At 37.9% G+C, this 17,206-nt stretch overlaps 1 protein-coding gene and 1 pseudogene across 4 annotated transcripts in view; one reads left to right on the forward strand and one right to left on the reverse strand.

The window, feature by feature from the left end:
- Nkain2 (sodium/potassium transporting ATPase interacting 2) overlaps positions 1 to 17,206 on the reverse strand; it is a 1,052,194-nt gene that overhangs the window by 177,669 nt on the left and 857,319 nt on the right. The gene's annotated exons all lie outside the window — the stretch shown is intronic.
- LOC130862358 (40S ribosomal protein S3a-like) lies at positions 4,227 to 4,980 on the forward strand (annotated as a pseudogene).

The following is a 17,206-nucleotide window of genomic DNA, read 5'->3' on the forward strand; positions in this document are numbered from 1 at the left end:
TGACAGTAGACTTATATTACGCCAATACAAATATTACTGAAACAAATACACTCCCGGGATGCAGAAGTGGGCTGTAAGGGCTGTGAAAGTGTCCTACCCATCATGTCCTTTGAAGAAAACATGAGGTAGAATAAAATTTGGGACTATGGTTATAAAGAAAACTGAAGGGAAAAAATATGCCCCTCCTAAAAGCAAACACTGTCTACCTTCAACTTTTTCAAGAGCCAACAAGTGTTATAGGCCTTGGTTTGACAAACAAAGCCATAACATTTCCCAAATATATTCTTTCTTTCTATGTAAAGCGAAGAAATGTTTGAATGCATGGTTGGGGAAGCTTGATTATGATGTTGATCCTGGAATAAGCTGTGATCCTCTTTCCTCATCAACAAAGCAGAAATTATGCTAAATGATTTTTATGGTCTCTTCCAGAATTGAGACTCTTAAAAGTAATATTTTGAATGACATTATCTAATAGAGTCATTCTATAATGCTATCTACCTAGATATTTTTGCTTACTTTCTTAGAGTTCAAAGCTAGAGTGCATTTAAAATGTCTTTTTGTTAGTTTGTTTTATTTCTCATTTTGTTTTATTGCCAGTACTAATTAAAGGTAGCTATCTTACTGTGTTTATAAGGACAGAGGCAGTCATTGTAAAATTTACTACAGTTCTATCTCCACATAATTGAGAAATTTGTTCTATTAAAAATTCTATGTATCCAGTGAAAGTGTTAACTAAAACAAGAAAAATAAATATTCGAAGCCATTGGCTGCCCTGTAATTTCTTTGTCTACTTGCATGGGTGATTTTTTTTTTTGCATGCATGTATTTCCTATTTGAATTAATGAATGTATTTTAGTTTGTTATTTCAGGGTTAGCCTCTTGACAGTTAAATGCCATTCAGAAGCAAAACTCAAATCTTTGGTATGAAGTCTGACATTGATACCAATGAACAGTGGACCCTAAAGATAGATGTAAAAAATTCATTCTGAAATGAACAGGTTTGAGTGCTCTTACTGGAAGGGTCTTTAGTAGTTCTGAATGGTTGTAATGATAGCGAGTTCTTTTTTACTATTATTAATACTAGATATGAATTCATTCGCTGTCTTATTCTGATTTTTTGATAGACCCATGTTTATTATACTCTGGTCAAGGTACCATCAACTGGGTGAGCAATTGCTTCTTTCTCCTATCAAGCAGATAAAGCAGCACATCTTAGAAGGTCTCCAGGAAACTCTTAAGGAGAAATATCTCTGATAACTGGTGAACATCACCTTTCAATTATCCTTTAAAGCCCTAAGTGAGACTGCCATCCAGTTCTCAGTTGTTGTGAGTAGAGCGGTGGGCTGCATTCTGGCCGCCCCGGCTCCCACATGGCTAGCTTATGCCCAGAAATAATTACACAGAAACTGTATTGTTTTAAACACTGCCTGGCCTGTTATCTGTAGCCTCTTATTGGCTAACTCTCACATCTCGATTAACCCATTTTTAATAGTCTGTGTAGCCCCACAAGGTGTGGCTTACCAGGAAAGATCTTAACCTGCGTCTGTGTCGGGTCGGAGAATCATGGCGACTGACTGACTCGGCTTCTTTCTGTTCTGTCTACTTGGCCTACCTAACTTTCTGTCCTATCAGGGCCAAGGCAGTTTCTTTATTAATTAACCAATGAAAGCAAAACATAGAAAGCAACACCTACACTTAGTTTTATTTACTTATAACTAAAGTTTTGGGAGAATCTTCACTATAGTCAAAGGAACAATCATTATACTCTGATAGAAAAATAAATGAAAGAGTAGTTAGATAATTTTGATGACTCAGCAAAATGAACAATTGTGTTCATAGGTACTGAGGAGGTCACTGAGTTTTGCTATTGGTTAAAACACATTTTAAAACTAAGTTTCAGCTCCTATTACTTTGAATTTTTTAACCTTTTCATATAAATCTCAAGTATTCACTACTTTTCCTTTCTTCATAACAACCCTGCCTGCTTCTTTCACTTTTAACACCAACAACAAATAACACCTATACTACTTAAGAAATGAATACTTTCAATTAAGTGAAGTGACATTATTAAGAGGATGGAGTACCAAGTCCCAGGCACTCTTACCCCATGCAGGCAGACAATTACTCAGGATCGATCTATGAAAACAATCCTCTTTGTTGGAAATTCAGGTATCAGTTGACAGAGTGCTGTGCTGCATTTAAATGCAAAACTAGCTGCATCAAAGCAGTAGGAAAATTCATAGTTTTCACTCAGTCTCTCCTGGAGGTTCAGGAAGTGAGTAGCATGTTTGTGAAAAGCTTCTAGCTTCTGCCTTCTCTGAGGGAAAGAGAGAGAAGACAGACACTTGGTTCTACTTATCAGATGTTTTGGTGGACTCCTTAAGGGAATGGCTACCATCTTGTTTGTATCTCACTCCTGGCAAGCTGAGGTTCACTGAAAACACAAGTGATGCTTTAGAACATTCTTCACAGACCCAACACAGTCCTTCTTCTGGCCCAGGACAGAATTGGAGGGCAAAACTCTTAGAACTCCCACCTTTTCCATGGGGAGGAAAAGAATTAGAGTCTGTTTAATAGTCAGGTTGAGGGTGGGTGATCCTGACTGGCTCTTCCTGTGCCTGCTTTGTAGTACTGATGGGAATGGATTCACTCTAGGGGATGCTGGTCATAAAGAGAGCTGGACTTTTTGTGACCACTTCAGAGAACCTATACTGTTATCAACTCATCTCAAGGGAATAAGAAATTATAGGCTATTTACAAAGCAATTGTCAAGTTCTTATCAATTGCTAATATTCAAGTAGAACAACAATGAAGACACACCCACAGAAAATGTTGAAGAAGAGTCTCTAATCTCTGTGCAGCAGGCTATTTGGGGAAAGATCCTTCCCTGTACAATGTCAGTTCATGGTTGTTGGGAAAAGGTTCTGTGTTTACAAATGCATGGGATGAAAGTCACAAGGTATACAGAGAAATAAGATGCCACGGCACATGATCAGAATGTACCCACAGAAACTGATCCTATGGGCGTGATGGTACATGAAGTATCTGACAAATAATTCAAAACAGTCACCATAAATAAGCTTACAATCTTGGAAAAATTATATGTGAACCAATGGAGAATATTTACAAACATGAAAATACAGAGAAAGAACCAAACAAAAATGGGAGCTGAGAAATGCAATAATTAAATCAACAGATTCACTAGCAGGCTTCAGCGTGTAAGCTGAGTTTCACATAACAATCACAAACTCAAAGAGAAACTATTTCAAATGATACAGAGAGGGGAGCAAAAAAAATACTGAGGGCAGCCAAAGACAGCAAAAGGACATCAGGGAGTTTCAAAGAGTACTCTTTTAAGACTCACCTTCCTGTCTGCTTCTTTTATCAAGCATAGAGGCATTCTGACAGACCTTCTTTCTTTCTTCTCTTCCTTCTTCCAAAAACTCAACCAGACAGGTTAAAGGCATGGCCCAGAGTTAAATATTATAAAGCAGAAATACAACGGATTGACAAGATTTAGAAGCAGAAAAAATTTAGCAAAATAATGCGTATGAGCTATTGCCCAAAAATTCTTATTAATGCCTTCAAAAGGTGAGGGAGGAAGAAACAGGTCCCACATTAAACATGGTTGCAGATAATGGTGGCAGGGAATGTTTTCGTACTTGATATTCCTAAGCACCATCACTATAATAGTGAAAGTGAAGATAATGGGAGCAGCTTCCCTTGCTGGCTTACAGGGCTTGATAACCTCCATTAGCTAGGGACATGCGTCACTGCAGACTTGGGAGTCTCTCATCCTAGTTCTCAGGGTTTTAGAGCAATATCTGTAAGTACTGAGAAAGGGTGTTAATGAGGCCCAGAAAGATGGTCATTGGAATGTTCTTCTTCATAATGAGGATCTGGCCACGGGTATAGGCATTAAGAATGACATTCTACCACACTTCATAAATATTTAGAGTTCTCTTTTTAAACATCAGTGTTCATTGCTGAGATAAAGCCAAATAATGTGTAGTATTTGAAGTCGACTTTAATGCTAAAGTCCACTGTTCTCTATGTTTAAATAATTCAATATGTAACTACCTAGATTGTCCACAGATTAATATATAATTTAATCATATATATTCCAGCTCACCTAGAAAGGCTCAAGATGAAATGGTAATTTTAGTTTCTGGGGCTAGAAACAACAGCCTTTAAGGAAACAGTGAGCAGCACCTCTGAGCACCACCATGGTGGTCAAGAACAAATGCCTGAAGAGAGGGGACAGAAAGGAAGTCAAGCAGGAAGGGGTTGGTCCACTTTCTAAGAAAGACTGGTATGATGAGAAAGCTCTGTGAAACTTTTTATTGGAGTCATTTGAAAAACACTAGTCATAAAAATTTAAGGAACCAAAATCGATCTGATGGCCTCAACGGTTATTTATTTAAAGTCAGACATGCTGATCAGCAGAAGGATGAATTTGCATTTAGGAAATTCAAGCCAATTACTAAGAATTTTGATGTCAAAACCTGTCTAACAAATTTCCATGTGTGGATCTTACCTGAGACAAAATGTGTCCCATTGGCAAAAAGTGGCAGGTTGTGATTAAAGCTCATGCTGTTGTCAAGATAACAGATGGTTATTTGCCCCACCTAATCTCCTTTGGTTTCACTAAAAGGAAAATGCAGCAATCAAATACACAAGATGCGCTATGTGCAGCAGCAATGGATCAGCCAGATATGGAAGAAGATGATGGAAATCGTGACTCGAGACAAGCAGACAAATGACTTGAAGGAAGTGGTTGGTAAACAGCATTAGAAAAGACAGAAAAGTCTTTCCAGTCCATTTATCTTCTTTGTGATGTCTTTGTTAGAAAAATTAAAAATGGCAAAGACCCGAGTTTGAATTGTGAAACTCATGGAGCTCCATGATGAAGGTGGTAGTTCTGGAAGAACTACTGAGGGCAAGACAGATGTTAAAGTTGGACAAGATGTGGACTATTAGCCCACGAATCTGTTTAAAATCCAGATTTTAAATAGTGATAAGAGAATCCTATTTGCAATGGTTAAAAAGAGAGAGGAAAATGAAGTCATTTTTTTTTTTAAAACCGAGAAAAAAAAGTGTACATAAAATACTTTGCATGCCAGCCTCAGGATTCTAAGCATCAGGTGGTATAGCTCCAGCAGGATTTGAACAGGATGAGCTACACAGATTTTCTGCCTGGGAAGGAATGGGTTAGTGAAGGAACAGATTGTCAATTAAGCCTGAGTTGAAAGTTGAGCTTTCAGAAGATCCTGAACTTATGCCTCACATTTCAAGAAACAGATCCTGAGGAAGAACAGAAATAGATGAAGGGTATAACTATGAAGAAAAACTTACATAAGCCAAGTGCATGAGTTTCTCTACCCATGTCACTGGCTCACGTAAATGCCAGACATCACTTTATATCCAGCCTAGATACAGCAGACGTTGGCATTTAAGTATAGATTGCTATGAGAGAAAATTGCCCTTGAATGAGAAAGGAAGTTTACTGGTGAGAAAAATGATTTTTCCCCCAGTTAACAGTTGAAACCCCAATAATAGAAATGTTTTCAAGCAGAGGTCATAGGGCGGGGAAAGGGAAGAGCTCTAATGATACCTCGGTTCCCACCTAAAAATGAAGAAAATCAGCTTCAGTTCAAATTGCAGTGTGTGGGTTGTGTACATAGAGTCGTCTCCTCCCCTCTTGCCGAAAACCCCAGGCTTCATGGTAAATGGGACAAATCACATCATTCGTAGTTCTGCTCTGCCTGCTACAGCTGCTGGCTGCAGGTGGTGCCCTAAAAATATATTGTTTGTTTATTTCGTGTTGTAGCAGTCTCCAGAATGGTCCCAAAAAGCACAACCGCTCTCTTCCCTTTGTGTTGGTGAACCGCGTGATGAAAGACTAAGGCCTCTGCCAAACCCAGCGTGAAAAGGCCAAAGAAGAGGCCCAGGTACTGCTTGAGGCTCAGCTTCCGTGAAGTTCCATTTTCTTTGGCTTCGTGAAGCAAAGCTGACAAGCAGACTATCTGTCATCAGAGCTTCTTGACTGGGTCTCAGGGAAGCAAAGCCAAGCTACACACTGCCTTTGTTGGGAGAATAATTGAGCTAGCTGCTCTGGAGATTAACAATTGTAAGCACATGAGGAAGAAATGAGAAAAAAAAAACAATCAATAATACATCACAGAAGCAAAATCAAAGCAGAGATGAATCCAGGTAAATGTTCACGCAGATTACTTAAATAGAGCGTCTTATGATTTTTAGTTTAATAACTTGCGTGATAAAATAGTTTTTCCAGTCAAACTGGCAGAGCACTCAAGGGTAATACTGTTACTTCACAAGGCAACAATTTATATGTAAAACCTTCTTCCACACTATGTTCAAAATAATGATACACGAGGTTTACATTATCCATTAATACTATTCTTGCCATTTTTCTTTAGGCGAGTCTCAAAACTATAAACTTCCCCTAAGGTAAGGATTTATATGATCTAATTGGTACAAAGGCAAAATTGACAACTGTAATTTCATGCCAAGCAACTTTTGGCAAGACATTTCTTGCTATTGAAAAATAAAAATAAAAGAACCAATGGGATTCTGAGTGAAATAGATTTTCAAATCTAGAGAATAATTAAGTAAAATGTAAACTAAGAACGTTTGTATAAAAATATTTCAAAAACCCATTTTCTTCTAGTAACTGAGTCACTAAAGACTTTATAAAATTTAGTGCATAGAAATATATTTAGATTATTTACATGAGAAGGAACATGTTACCTAAAAACTGGACTTCTAACCAGCTCCCGTGTCACTCTTAACTCTTGTGGGAACTGTGACTATAGGCTGCATATGTACTCTATATGCACATGGGATATATATGGTACATCCAATCTGATCATGATTCCAAATTACAGAAATAGGAATCAGTGATGTTTTCCTGACAGTGAATGGGGAAGGAAAGACTGGAGAGGGAAAATGGAGTTCCAACATCAGGAATGAGAGGCAGACAGAAACAGATCAATAGAAGAAGGCAAAGGAAATCTAAAATGCTGAAAAAATAGATTTAAGGTTGATTAAATGAGAGACATGGACTGGACAGTGGAAATATAAGAAGAAATTTTTGAGTTGTTTAAAGAAAAAGAAGAGGCGGGCAGAACTCTGTGAGTTGGAGGACAGCTTGTGCTACAAGAGCTAGTTCCAGGAGGTCCAGGACAGGCTCCAAAGCTACAGAAAAACCCTGTCTTGAAAAACCAAAAAAAAAAAAAAAAAAAAAAAAAAAAAAAAAAAAAAAAAAAAAAGAAAAAACAAGAAGAAGAAGAAAGAAAGAAAGAAGAAAAAGAATTTAACCAGGTGGTGGTAGCATACATGCCATTAATCCCAGCATGCAGGAGGCAGAGACAGGCAGATCTCTATGAGTTCGAGGCCAGTCTGGTCTCCAGAGCAAGCTCCAGGACTAGGACAGCCAGGGTTACACAGAGAAAACCTGTCTTGAGGAACAAAAACAAAAACAAAAGAAAAAGCTTAAATGCACTGTAAGTAGAAAGGGAAAGAGAATTAGAAAGGCTATGTCAATTTGAGAAAGCAACCTGCAGGTGCTAACCCTAGACTAGTGAGAGGTGGTCAAGTGTACCCTCTTGTAGAGGTCACACTCTCTGCTATTATCCCATCCATCATGCCCATAGTCACACAGCTCCTTGTTCTTCACACTTGTACCTATCTTAACAACCTCCCATCTGAGTGACTCTTGCTGCTGCTTCCTCCTCCTCCCTCATTCTGTGTAGATCAGTGATTACACTGATTGAACTGTAGATGCTCTGTGCATATGTAGGAGATACACACACACACAATATACATGCTCTCCTTTCAAGAACTGAGGTTGCAGGAGTAGGGTGCAAAGCTTGACTCATCCCTATTGCTCCAGGGATATAAATAATTTCCCTCTGCAGTTACCATTCAGAGACTAAATGACGGTGATACTGTTTTTAGCTCTAAGCAGGTGAAGAAGAATGTACATTTTCAACTTAAATCTTTAGGCTTAACCTACTCGACTTTAAACCACTCTTTGAATATACAAGCTTTTTATCAAGTTTGTAGGAAGGCTCCCAGCAGTTTTGGTCACCATTTTCAAATTTCCTAATAATGAGATTCCTTTGATAACTTTTTTCTATAATATTGCATTTATAAGCAACATTAATATGTTTGGGAAGTAAGTATGTTGCTCAAAAGAAACATAGATAAGTAAATCATTGTCATTGAACTTCTCTCTGCTTTAGTGCACAATTTCCTGGATTACATAACAGTGGTAAACCAACAAAAAATGGCATTTGACTAATAGGATAGCATGAAATTATAGTATAGATGAGTTGTGTGTTTAGGCATTTAATATAGGAGATTTTCTCTATCTGCCTGTAGAAATGATGAAGTTGTAGAAAAACTGGAAGAGTGATGGTGAATGAGACAAATAATCAGAAGGCATCGAGTAGCAAGGGAAAAAGGATGCCTACAAATGTGCTGAAAATGAATGAACCAAGCTAAGAGATGGAATTGCTGAGACTCACTGAAAGAGAACAGAGAGATTTGTACATTGCAAGATAGAAGAGGAAGGAGATACAGGGACTGAAAATATTCTTGGAGCTGGGACACTCTGGGCTTCCTATCATTGTAGGAAGTAACTGAAGTCCTCAATAAATGCATATTGTTTGGCATAAGCACAATTATGTCAGGGATGCCAGTGTCTTAGACCTATGGGAAACGGCAAAGCTTTCGTCCAGTCAGTGTGGAAGTCGATAGTGTCACCATAACTTTCTCTCCACCATTGTTTACAGTCTGAAGACTGCTTTCTTACAGAGATTAATCAAACCTACCTTTTTTTTTGTCAGCTGTCTACAATACCCTTACCTTCGTGTTCTGATATACGTAGTAAACCACTTCCTTGTTCAACTCTATATAATATATTAACATGATTTTGGTGGTGTAGTGGCAGTGGCTTCTGCAGACCACCAAATTCCCGATTTACTGTGCATATGTTCCTCTTTCTGTCCTGTCCTCTTTCCTTCAGCACCCCGTTTTGGTCACTCCCTGAAGCCATGCAAGGCTTGCAACATCAGGACTTGGGAACTAGATATGAAACAGGTCTTAACTCAGACACCCATGTGACAGCTGCTTCTCTGGGTAGAATTCAGTCATTGTACAGTGAGAAAGAGAAGACTGGGAGTTATAAACTTAGTAGTGTCCGAAGTTGTGAGCTTGACTCAGGATCATTAATTGCGATGAATTTAACATGATTAATGAGAGTAGAGACAAAGGTTAAGAGGAAAAAGAACAGAATAGAAAACCTCCAGTCATAATGGCATGAGGAGAAAAATTGGATGAAAATGACCAGGCCCAGGAATCATGTATCTTGCTGAACAGAAGGATGTGTGGGCTAACAACAGTTTCAGTCCTATTTATAAGACTGATAAAAGTGAAAGATACAGACAGAATATCACAGATGGTTCCTTTCTACTGTGTAAACATTATTTAGCTTTAGTGTATTTGCCCATATTTTTATTCCTTTTCTCTCAAGTATAGCATGCCAAACAATAAATTATCTTTCACATTATGGCTGTCAGTACAAATCATGTTTATATCCTTCCTTTGAGAATTCATTGCTCTTATTTAAAAACAGAAACACATCTTACTAGTGTTTTTCTACCACTATATTTAGACAATCTGGTGAAGAGGAAAATGCCATGAAATACTTATGCCTAAGATTTCTGTATTATACTAATTGATTAGGACTAGAATGACATCCTAAATAATAGTGACATTACACATGAAGATGATAACCTGCTATTCCAGGCCAATAGCTTGTAATTATTTCTACAAAATACTATGCAAATACTACAAAATAATATTGGTAGATATTAACATGATTGCTTATTTTGGAGACACTTGTGACTCAATACAACTAATTTAGTTCTGAAATGGGTTTTTGATTATAAAGTTAAGTATAAGAAATATGATCTGAACTTAGTTCACTGAACAATATGCTGTATAGTCTCCACTTAAACCTCATGTGATTAAAAAAAGATGACTATTTGTGATTCACAGTCTATAATCCTTACTGCCATCTTAAATGTATCTATATTTTTATTCTTTGTTTCCAATGTTGTGATAAATAAGATGATGGACTTAGAGGTCAAATGAGCTTTTCAAATATTCTACCCAGAAGCAGCTCTTGTGTACAGGTGGAAATAGCTTAGGAGGGGTAAGACAGGCTGTAGAAGATGCAGACAGGGAGTCATATTATATTGATTTTTGGAATCTGAATTCTACCTGGGGAAAAGGTAAATGTAGTAGGATTTTCCCTGTTTTTGCACATCACTGCGAGTTAATCTGAAAAGTTTATATAGCTCTAAAAGGAACTGAGCTATAGCTCAGGGGAAAATAAAGGATGCTCTCCCATTTATTCTCAAGGAAAATTCTTTAACATTTAGTTTACAATTACAAAATACTTTATTATACAATTGGTGATAAGATTTAATGATGGGTGCTCCCAGGATGTGAGTATTAGACCTTCTATTTCTCATTTTGCAAGTAGCGGAAACCAGAGAAAGTAGCAAACAGCCCCCACTCCTGCCCACTGCACTGAATTTGTCTTCTGAGGCTATTTGAGTTCTTGCACTGTTTGTACCCATGATCACAGACTAATTGACTAATTTCAAAGGATATACCAGCAATAAGCAAAATGAATGAGAGGACCAGATGAAAGGAGATAAATACCACTTATTTATCCCAATCAGTAGTATTTGTTACTATTCAGGGGTAGTACATTTGGGGTTCTAAAATCAGTTTAGAACTTTTGTTATTTTTTTATGTTCGGAACACGTGGTTGTTCCAGGGAACATCTGATTCCATTTCTGTTTTCTTTTCTAATCTTGGGGAAACTACCTGTTTACACTCAGATTTGCTCTTTTTCCCAATGTGTTTTGCATATTTATATGAACTATAGTGATGCTGCAAAACCCCAAAACACATTTGTTTACTGAGTTACTAGCCTTTACATGATCTCTCCATCTGAGGTCCCAGGAGAGCAGAGCTGGAGCAGTACTCATAAAAGACTTCAGCATTGCAAAGATGTGTCCCAACTGAGTCTACCATCTGTGGGTATAGCCCAGCATTGCAGAGATGTATCCCAACTGAGTCTACCAACTGTGGTATAGCCCAGCATTGCAGATATATGTCTCAACTGAGTCTACCAACTGTGGGTACAGCTGACAACTGAGCCCTGACAAAATTGTTATACTTCTAACAACTGAGCCCTGTCTCTTAGTACATCTAACAAATAGACCCAATATTCTATGGTCATGTGACAACTGAACCCAGTACTGCAAGTTTTTCTAACAACTGAGTCCCATCTTGCAGCATTTCTAAAAGCAGAACAAGAACTGTGGTCTATCTAACTGTGTAGATGGAGAGAGCTGTTTGTTGGTTCCTGCTGCCCAGAACTGAAATAATCACACAGAAACTGTATTAATTAAAACACTGCTTGACCTATTAGCTCTAACTTCTTATTGGCTAGCTCTTACATTTTAATTTAACCCATCTCCATTAATCTGTGTTTTGCCGTGTGTCTGTGTTTTACCGGCAAAGATTAAGCATGTCTGACTCTGACGGTGGCTCCATGGTGTCTCCCTGACTCTGCCCTTTTTTCTCCCAGCATTCAGCCTAGCTTTCCCTGCCTACCTAAGTTCTGCCCTTCTATAGGTCCAAAGCAGTTTCTTTATTCATTAATGGTAATCACAGCACACAGAGGGGACTCCCACATTATAACTGAGTCCAACAGAGTACTTACATCTAACACTAAGGCCTAGCATGAGAGCTGCTGGTTATTGATGGAGCTGGGAGAAAAGAAGGAAGCTTCCTGTGCTGATCATTTTCCCATGGAAGGAACCAAGTGTTTTGTCCTAAGAAGGAAAGTGTTTTTTGATCTTTGACACTAGACAAGAAAACTGTAGACTCGGCTCTCAAATCCAGATTCTTGCCAAATGTCTAGTTACTACTGAAATGTAGTGAATGCAGTGTAGATCCAAAGGTTTTTTGATAATACACTATTTCTGTACCAGGCCTGAATGAATGAAAGTGTTTCTGAAGACCTAGAAAAAAATATGGTGGAACAATCAATACTGTATGGCCACCCTTGAGTTAGAGATGCAATTTTCTTAAACAGGGCTATGTGGACATATAGGTATTAGATAGATAACCTACTTCCTGGATTGAGTTATGGTACCATCTTGGTAGCAGGGTACTGACTTTCCTGACTGGACTTCCTATGTTTCTTGGGAACTCAGGGATTTAGACTCACTCACTATCTGTGAAGAGAAAAGGAGGACACTGCTTTCTAGACAAAACTCTGAAGATGAAAACCACCCAAGACTATACTATAAGTGTGTATACATAAAATTATAATAGGTCTTAGAAATGCCTATTTCAGGGTAACACTTAGAACTGCTTTAGAGAATTGTTCATTTCTGCTCACACATGGCCTGACAAGTATCAAAAAAAATTTACCTGAAATCTATATGTGTTAGAGATTATTACTTGATATTTTTTACCATTAGTTGAATTGCAACCTTATGGAAGACTAATTGATCATATATGCATCTATTTATTTCTGAATGCATTCTGTTCCATGGGTTTGTATGTTGGTCAATATGGCAGTACTACACAATTTTAATCTCTATAATATTGTAATATATTTTAAAACCAGGGAGACTGGCATGCATAGCTTCATTACTTTAAAGATTATTTTGATTATTCAAGGTAAGTTATGGTTTCATATGACCTTTAGGGTTGTTTAATAAATTTTTATAAAAAAAAATGCTGTGGAGTATATGATGTTTATCTAAATGTTTTCTTGGAAATATTGTCTAATTTATCTGACTGCAGAAAAGCTTGTATATTGGCACACTAAATAATATGTTTTAAGTGTATCTATTTTGTTGCTATTTTAAATATATATGATATAATTTAAATTTTATGTTTTTTAAAAATCATGTTGGGGATCAATTTCAGTCATTCAAATATGCTAGTTCCACCACTGAGACTGCTCTGCCCAGAAGTGTGATTTAGAACTTACAGTCTTTTATTTAAAAGCATGAGTATAGAGTCATTCTTCGCAGGCAGCCCTCTCAGCCTACACAACCCACTGAAACTCAGCTGACACTCATGGTGTAGACCCAGGGTGCTCTGATTCTTTCTCCATTTCCATCTCTAGCCATCCCTCATAGCCCAGCTCTGTTCTTCTGTGACTCCCCATCTTCTCCAGACCTACTCCCTTCCTGTGACCTCGCCACTACACTTTATTGGGACTTGATAAACTATCTGTGATTTCTTTCACCTTTTCCATCCTTGTTCTCTAGGACACCTTTTGTCTTGCCACTCTACACCTTAGCCCCTCCTTCTAGCCCATTTCCATTCCTTCTGTCATCTGTGGCCAAATGTAGGAAACCCTTAGTTCTGCCTTTGCCACGCTCCATGGAACTGAATCTGCAATATGACTTATGAAACCGAAAGTATCTGCACCCTTTCCCTACCTGCTTACTTAACCCCCAACTCTTCTACTGAATTGCTGTGGTACTTACTGCTTAGAGCCGGAACCTAGAGTTCTAACCAGAGCATTGGATCTGAGACCAGTCAGATATGAACCATGAAACCTAGAAGAGTCCAAGACTGAAAATCAAGCACCATTCTGCTGGTCCACAACTTGACAGATTAGGGTGATGGTAGTGAAAGAACGGAACACCCACTTAACAAAGGAAAAACCAGATGTCCATACCAAGAAACCACAAGCCCCATAACTCCAAATGGCTAGACCCCAACCCTAAAATGTGAACATGAACAACTAAGACAATATGCCTTATACAGAGGCTAGCATCTCTATTATTTTTCGCCCCCCCCAAAAGGCAGTTTAGCTGAAGCACAAGACAAGGACTCAAAACATCAATGAATATATATGTTCAGGGACATTTAAGAGGCTATGATTATATGTCTCAAAAAGATCATGAAAACATAAAAATTTGCATGAAATTATGAAAACTATTCGTTATGAAAACAAAATTTGGCAAAAATAGTATTACTAAAAGAAAAGTCAAACTTAAGTAAATTGCAAAACAACAACAACAACAAAACTCAATAGAAAACCTCAGAACAGATTAAATGAAGCAGAAGAGAGAATTTCAGGTCTTGAAGACAAGGTAGAAGAAATGTATAGCTTGAGAAAAAAAATGTTAAATCTAAAAAAAGTCAATCACAAAACATGCACAGAAAGTAGGACACTATGAAAAGACCAAATCCATAAATAATAGATACAGAGGAAGGAGAAGAAACCCAAAGCAAATATACAGAAGTTATTTTTAACAAAATCATAGAATAAAATTTCCCAAGTCTAAAAAAAGAGAAGCTTATAAAGTTGCAAGAACACCAAGAAGACAAGACCAGAAAAGAAATTACCTGTGACATATAATAATCAAAATAAATATACAGACTAAAGAAAGAGTGTTAAAAGCTGCATGGAAACAAAGGACTAAGCCATATGAACAGGCTCATTAGAAAACACTTGACTTTTTAATGGAAACTTTTAAATCTAGAAAAACCTACACAGATGTTGTACAAGCTCTGTAAAGATTAGAGATACCAGTCTATACCCAGTTAAAGTATCAGTCATGGTCAGAGGAGAAAGAAAAATATTTCTTGACAGAAAAAATATATAACCAATTTCTATCTATGAAGTCAGCTCTACCAGAAGGAAAATTTGAATCTGAAGAGAAAGTTAAAAATACCAAAGAGCTCAGTCCGGTGCTCCAATGTGGGTCTCTGTCTCTATCTCCATCCAACGCCAGATGAAGGTTCTATGGTGACATGCAAGATATACATCAGTATGGCTATAGAATAGGGTCATTTCAGGTTCCCTCTCCTCAGTTGCCCAAGGTACTAGCTGGGGACATCTCCCTGGACACCTGCGAGCCCCTCTAGAGTAAGTCTCTTGCCAACCCTAAGATGGCTCCCTTAATTAGGAAATATACTTCCCTGCTCCCATATCCATCCTTCCTTTATCCCAACCATCCCATTCCCCCAAGCTCCCCCCATCCTCCCCTTCTCACTTTTCTCACTCCATTTCCCCTTACTCCCATCCCACCCCACCCCCAAGTTCCCAGTTTTTGCCTGGCAATCTTGTCTACTTCCTATATCCAGGCAGATGACTATATGTTTTTCTTTTGGTTCACCTTATTTAGCTTCTCCAGGATCACAAATTATAGGCTCAATGTCCTTTATTTATGGCTAGAAACAAATTATGAGTGAGTACATCCCATGTTCATCTTTTTGGGTCTGGCTTACCTCACTCAGGATAGTGTTTTCTATTCCCATCCATTTGCATGCAAAATTCACAATGTCATTGATTTTACCGCTGAGTAGTACTCTAATATGTATATATTCCACACTTTCTTCGTCTACCCACATTGGAGCACCGAACTAAGCTCCCAAGGTCCAAATGAGGAGCAGAAGGAGGGAGAACATGAGCAAGGAAGTCAGGACCACGAGGGGTGCACCCACCCACTGTGACAGTGGGGCTGATCTATTGGGAGCTCACCAAGGCTAGCTGGACTGGGACTGAATGAGCATGGGATAAAACCGTACTCTCTGAACGTGGCAGACAATGAGGGCTGATGAGAAGCCAAGCACAATGGCACTGGGTTTCGATCCTGCTGCATGAACTGGCTTTGTGGGAGCCTAGCCTGTTTGGATGCTCACCTTCCTGGACCTGGATGGAAGGGGGAGGACCTTGGACTTCCCACAGGGCAGAGAATCTGGACTGCTCTTCAGACTGGAGAGGGAGGGGGAATGGAGTGGGGAGAGGGGGAAAGAAGTGGGGAGAGGGGGAGGGAAATGGGAGGCGGGGAGGAGGCAAAAAGTTTTTCAACAAAAAAATAAATAAAAAGAAAAACAAAACAAAAAGCCAAAACAAAAATACCAAAGAGGACACAGCAATAAACTCCAGAATGGTTAATCAAAAGAGGTCTAAAACAATAATAAAAACAATCAAACCACAACAAAATAACAGGAATTAATAAACAGTCCTCAACAATAACACTCAATATTAACAGTTACAATTCCCACAATGAAAAGACATAGACTATCAAGTTTGATTAGAAAACAGGACTCATCTTTCAGCTGCCTCCAAAAAACACACATTGATAATGGGCAGATACTATAGATAGGACAGACACCACTTTAGAGTAAGAGGATGGAAATATCAGTCCAAGCAAATGAAACAAGAAGCAAGTAGGCATAGCTACTTTAATATCTGACAAATAGTCTTCAAACAAAACTGATCAGGAGAGATAGTGATGGACACTACATACTCATAACAGAAAAAAAAAAGAACCAGCAAGAAATACTGCTACAGCTAAAATGAAATATTAACCCAAACATAATGATGGTGACTACAGTACTTCTAACTCACCAACAAATAGGCCATACAGTCAAAATCTAAACATATCAACTCTGGAGTTAAATAATATCATAATCAAATGAATCTAGCAGTCATCTGGAGATCATTCCTTTCAAACACTAAAAATTGTACTGTCCTCTCAGTACCCTATGGGACGTTTTTTCCAAAATTGTCCATGTATTAATATGCAAAGCAAATCTTAACAAATCTAAGGAAATGGAAACAATTTCCTCCATCCATTCTGTCTACCATGGATTATAGCTGAATATCAACAACAGTAAAAACAACAGAAAGTACATAACTCATGGAACCTAATGAACTTGCTATTAAATGAAAATTGAATTAAGATGAAATCAAGAAGGAAATTACATTTTAGGAACCAAATGAAAATGAAAACATAACATTATAAGACACAATGAATGCAGTTCTAAGAGAAAAGTTAAAAGCATTAACCATCTACATTGGCAAATAATCTAGAGAGCTCTGTTAATAACTTAATGATGTACTTGAAAGCTTTAGGAAAACAATGAGAAATAACACCCCAAAATAGTAGATAGGAAGAAATAATCAAACTTTGGCTGAAAACTAATGAAATAGAAACAACAACAACAACAAAACAATACAAGGAATAAGACAAATTAAAAAGAAGAGAGAGAGAAGACTCAAAGTAATACAATTAGAGATAAAAAGAAAGTACAAGGGAATTCAAACAATCATAAG

Source organism: Chionomys nivalis, chromosome 2 (genome assembly GCF_950005125.1).
Source record: "Chionomys nivalis chromosome 2, mChiNiv1.1, whole genome shotgun sequence".
In the NCBI taxonomy this organism is placed as follows: Eukaryota; Metazoa; Chordata; class Mammalia; order Rodentia; family Cricetidae; genus Chionomys; species Chionomys nivalis.